Source organism: Empidonax traillii, unplaced genomic scaffold (genome assembly GCF_003031625.1).
Source record: "Empidonax traillii isolate 1590-97213 ecotype Southwest subspecies unplaced genomic scaffold, ASM303162v1 scaffold2498:size38256, whole genome shotgun sequence".
NCBI classification, from domain to species: domain Eukaryota; kingdom Metazoa; phylum Chordata; class Aves; order Passeriformes; family Tyrannidae; genus Empidonax; species Empidonax traillii.
In genome coordinates this window covers 23,992-29,785 of record NW_020957691.1, presented here as the reverse complement: position 1 = coordinate 29,785, position 5,794 = coordinate 23,992, and positions in this window count along the sequence as shown.

The window sequence follows — 5,794 nt, the reverse complement described above, 5'->3', positions numbered from 1 at the left end:
GTTGAAGGCTTGATTAGCTGGCAGTGTGAGTTCTGCTGTGTCCTCTACCCATGAGCCACGGTCAGAGCTCCATCCTCAGAGGTGTTTAATGTGGTTTTTGGGTTTCTCCTGCAAAAGGACAAATCCATGGAGGTTCTCCCTTTTTACCTGCCTCTTCTGGCAGAGCAGCCTCAGGTTCTGCTGGACCCCTGAGAGCAAAACACCAGCAATGCCTCACTGCACATCGATTTAATTCACACTCCCAGCCTTCACTGCACCTTTTGGGTTTAACTCCAATATTTCTTTTCAGGGCAGTTTTGTTTCTCCTTCAAACCCTCCAGCTCAAAGTTTCCTTCAGACCCTTTGTTCTCATGCATGAGACCACCCTCTATTTCCCTTTCCTGCATCATTTATGTTAATTATCCCTGTGTCCACCCTCTATCTCCCTTTCCTGCATCATTTATGTTATGTGGCCCTGTGTCCACCCTGGGAGCTCTTTCCCAAGCCCCAAATCCCTTCTCCAAATCCAGGTTTCACTCATGAACTCAGGACCAAGGCCAAGGCATTGCTGGGCTTGGGGGAAGGTGAGCAGAGCCCATCTGGCTGATGGAACACCACCAGGAGAAGGTGAAGACAACCAAAACCAGCAGCTCCCAGTTACAAGAGGGCTGGGGCTCGCTGGGTTTGCTTTGTCCAAACCTGTCCTGACCTGAAATCAGCTTTGTGTTTGTTTTCTTCATCTGCAAGAGGAGCTTCCCTAATTGGCCAGGCAATTATGCCCTAGTTCACCTCACTTTTGTTTACCTTTCTCTGGTGCAACTCTTTTAAGTTTACACAGAGAGTTGCAACAAGGAGTTGTATTGTAAGAAGGAGATGTCTGTGACAGAAAAAAACACAGACCTGGTGCAGCAGCAGAGGCCTCAAGAGCTGGAAAAAATATCTTCATGGAAAGGACTGTCCAAGGAAGTGGTGGAGGAGTCACCAGCCCTGGAGGGGTTTAGATGTGGCACTTGGGGACATGGCTTACTGGTGAGCTTGGCAGTGCTGGGCTGGTGGTTGGACTTGGATATCAGAGGTGTTTTCCAACCTAAAATATTCCCTGGATTTGCAGGATGGGGCCCAGGGAAGTGCTGGCATGGGTTGATGGGATATGGGGCATCACCTTGGTATTAAACAACTCAACAAGAAAGGAGCAGAGACCTGGAGGGGGGAAAAAAAAATCAGCTTTAGGAACAGCAAAAGGAACAACAACAACAACAAAAAATAACCACATCATAAAATCCCTTGTGAGGTGAACCTGAGCCTTTTGACCAAGGGAAGAAGAGCAAGGTAGGGAAATGGAAATGGAAAAGTTCTTCCCCCAGAGGGAGGTCAGGACAGGAACAGCTCCCCAGGGAAGTGGTCACGGCACCAACCCTGCCAGAGCCCAAGAAGAGTTTGGGCAACGCTCTCAGCCACGTGGTGGGATTTTTGGGGTTGTTCTGGGCTGGAGCTGGGCTTGGATGGTCCTTGTGGGTCCCTTCCAGCTCAGGATGTTCCATGAATCCGTGACTCATGAACCAAATGACTCCCAGCAGAGTCTGCTGAGGAAGAAGGATCTGTTTCCACCATCCCGTTCCTCCTAATGGAGGGCTCAGGATGCAGAGGACTGACTGTCCCTCCCTGTAAGGTGGGAAGCAGGAACATTGTGGAAGATCAGGATAACACCAGGAAAAAGGGTTGAAACTAGTCAGTATTGTTGAACAATTTTACCCATATTTATATTAAATTATTATTATTAGTACTAGTAATAATAATGGCATCAACAACAATAATAGTAATAATAATAATAGTAATAATAATAATTTTCCTTCTCTTTTTATGCCTAAAATAATTTGATCTTCACTAATCATAATTATTCGATTAAACTGTTATGATTTCATACTTAATAACAAAAAAAATAGTAAAGATCCACAACTTGAGCTTCTCATGGCTCCCTCAGGAATCCGTGGAAAGACAGAAAATCCCAACAAATCTGATGTTCAGAGGGGTTATGGATAGTCCATCCCTGGAAGTGTCCAAGTCCAGGCTGGACTGGGCTTGGAGCAACCTGGGCTGGTGGAAGGTGCCCCGTGGCAGGAATCAGATGGTCTTTAAGTCCCTTCCAACTTGAACAGTTTTGTGATTCCATGAAATATTCACCATCCATGAATAAGGGGGAGCTGCTGGCTCATTTCCCACCCCACCTCCATCCTGCTGTAGCCTAAGGAAAGTCTCTGGAACGTTTCGTTCCCCCAAAAGGGGCTTGGCAGGATTCAATCCACATTTCCCGGGTGTCTGTGTGAAGGAACGTCGTTGTCCACGGTGCAGCTCTGGGGATGGGGAAGGGGAGGACAAATCTGTGCTCCCCCATGGGCTCTGCTGGTGTGTGGAAGAGCAGGAATGAGGGAAGAGCAGCTGGACTGTCTCCCAAACCACCCCAGGGAATTGCACCGCAGCCCCCAGAGCTGCCTTCCAACCTCATGTGTGTTATAACCCCGGATTTTTGATCCACACTGGGGGGGCAACTCCTTTTATTTCAGCTTTCCCCCCCAAAACACCTTTCACCAGACGCCAGTGGCTGTCACTTCCAGCTGGAAATCTTTCCAAATATCAGGAACAAGCTCCGTTCTTCCCCTTCAGAGCATCACAGAGCAGTTGCTGGGCTGTACCCCAGTCCTTCCCAGCCTGTTTGCAGAGGGGAAGGTGAAGTTGCCACAGGGAGCACAGACCTCTAAAGGCATAATTATTGCCTGGTGACACAGCCCTGCCCTCGAGGGGCTGACTCATATTGCCACAGCCTCCAAATAAGAGATAATCTTCTTATATAACCACCTTCCCTGACGGAGTTAAGTCACCGAGATTTGGTTTTGTTTAAATCAGGTTTGAAAAGCACTTCCTGGGTTTTGCAGGTGTTTCCTGCTCTGTGCACACAAACACAAGCCCTGCTTGCAAAACGTGATGCTCTCTCTGGGTACAAATATCCAGGTTTTGTTTTTTATTTCCCAGGTAACGTAGCACTGCCTGGACAGGCTGGGAGAGCTGGGAATGTTCACCTGGAGAAGGGAAGGATCCAGGGAGAACTTGAAACCTCTTCTAGTGCTTAAAGGGGCTCCAGGAGGGCTGGAGAGGGACTGGGGACAAAGGATGGAGGGACAGGACACAGGCAATCTCTTCCCACTGCCAGAGGGTTAGATGGGATATTGGGAAGAAATTCTTCCCTGGGAAGGTGGGGAGGGGCTGGGATGGATTTCCCAGAGAAGTTGTGGCTATTCCATCCCTGGAAGTGACCAAGGCCAGGTTGGATGGGGCTTGGAGCAACCTGGGATAACAAAAGGTGTCCCTGCCCACGGCAGGGGGTGGAATGGGATGATCTTTCAGGTCCCACCCAACCCAAACCATTCCTTAATTCCATGATTGCTGAAGCTGGGTCTGTCCAGGCTTGATCAGAAAGGTGCATGGAGAAACAGAACACAAATAAGAACAGCCAAGAGAAATAATCAACAAGCAGCAAATGAGCTGAACTCCTGCTGTGCAGCTCCATGGCCAGCAGGGAACTGGAGGGATGCAATTCCAGAGGGGACAAGCTCAGGCACCGCTGAACTTCAGACCCCAGCTCGTGTTTTTCAGCAGCAGCAAAGTGCTTGTTCACGCAGGGACAGGAAAGAAAAGCTCCTCTGGATATTCCTGAAGGGCTCCTGCCATCCCAGAAGTGCCTCCTGAAACACTTCCTCTAGGGAAGAACTAGCAACACAACAGATTCCTGTTGTCCTGAGGGGATTGGAAGCAGACACAGATCAGAGTTTCTCCTTCAGAGGCAGCAGTGGAACATTCTGATTCCCAGTTTTCCAGTCTGGGCCGTGTCAGGCAGTCACAAAGCTGGATTTTTTTTTTTTTTCCCGGAGGGCTTCCAAGAGGGCATTTCCCCACCCAGCCACGACTCCCTTTGCCACTGGGGAATGGGAGAAAACACAGCAGGTGCAGAGAATTATCAGCGATGCCGTGTTTATCCACAGTCCTGCCTGATCCCTGGGGAAAACTACCTCCTGCTGCCAGGGAAAAACTGCTTGGGCAGCTCCAGGGCCTGTGGGAAGGACTCTCAGCTGGGAACTGAAGCAACAGCCAGATTGTTCTCCAAAAAATTCATCTCTGAGCTGAGATAGGAAGAGGACACGAAGCAAAAATTAGTTGGCAACTCCTGCCAACCCCATCAAGTGTCAGGAAGGGGTGGGATGCAAAACCAAGCTCTCTCCACTGGCCAAGGAAAGTCCTGCCTGGTTTCCTCAGCTTTTGGACACATCTGATTATTCACCTCTCCCTGAAGTTCTCCTTGCCCTGTAACACGGACCACTGATGCTCTCCCAGCATTTTAAGGAGGAAAAACTGAGCCAAACTCTTCCTGGAGGTCACAGGATAAGAGGCAAACCCCAAAATGTTGGGAATGCTCAGCAGAAAGGCCAAAAGGGAGGAAAAAGACTCATTTTTAAACGACTGAGGTGGGGAGGAACTGCAGGGAGAGGCTCAAAGAGCAGAGGAGGAGCAGAAAAACCAGGTGGGCCCTTGGGGGTCAATTGGATAGGGAGAGAATTACATTCAGGCAAAAATAAAAGAGCAAAAAATTATAAAAAAATACACAAAAAATGATTTAAAAACGCTAAAAAATTATAAATACACTCAAAAAAAAATTTAAAAATACCCAAAAAATTATAAAAAATACACCCAAAAAATGTTACTTTTTGGGGGGAAGTGGGGAGGCAAATAAATAGGCAGAAACACCATTTCCAGAAGCAGGAAAAGTGCAGACAGCTTTACAGCAGGTCAGTGGGACAGAGCTATCTATTAATTTTAATATCAAAATACCTGCTCCTGAGAGAGGCTCAGGTTTGTGTTGAACCAGGAAGCGTCTCTTTGTGTTTTGAGAGCTTTGTCTTTTGATCTTGGGGGGGGATGAAAACACGAACACAAAGCCTCACCATCACCCCCCCCCCAAGATTTTCTGCTTTTCAGCCTCAATCTCTGGCAGGAGCCCTGATCCCTCCTTCGAGAGCTGAACCGAGGGAAATGAGCTGCCAAACGGGCCAGAGATCAAAGAGGTGAAGCCTCCAAGGCCGGGGGAGGAGGGGAAGATTAAATTCCTCCACGTGGTTCTTGTCAAAGCCCTGATGGCTCCAGGGATGCACCAGTGGGACCGTGGAGAGGTGGCTGCAACCTGCCCTGGCTGAGGCTTGTCCTGGGTGGGGATCTCCAAAAGTCCCCTTGGTCCAGGTGTTTCAGGAGCAGGAGGGATGAGGGACATGACTCAATCATAGATTCAATCAAATCATAGATTAAAATGGGTTGGGAAAGACCTCTGAGATCATCCAGTCCAACCCTGGATCCAACCCCGCTGTGGTTCCCAGCCCATGGCACTGATGCCCCATCCAGTCTGTCCTTAAACACCTCCAGGGATGGAGAATCCACCCCCTCCCTGGGCAGCCCATTCCAGTGGCTGATCCCTCTCTCTGGAAAGAATTTCTTCCTGACATCCAACCTGAACCTCCCCTGGCACAGCTCCAGATCGAGCCCTCTTGTCCTACTGCTGGTTTCTGGGAGAAGAGATCAACCCTCCCCTGTCTCCCCCCTCCTGTCAGGGGGTTTTGGAGAGTGCTGAGGTGTCCCCTGAGCCTCCTCCTCTCCAGGCTGAGCCCCCCCAGCTCCCTCAGCCTCTCCTCATGGCAATTGTGCTCCAGTCCCTTCCCCAGCCTCGTTGCTCTTCTCTGCCCCTGCTCCAGCCCCTCCATGTCCTTGCTGAGCTGAG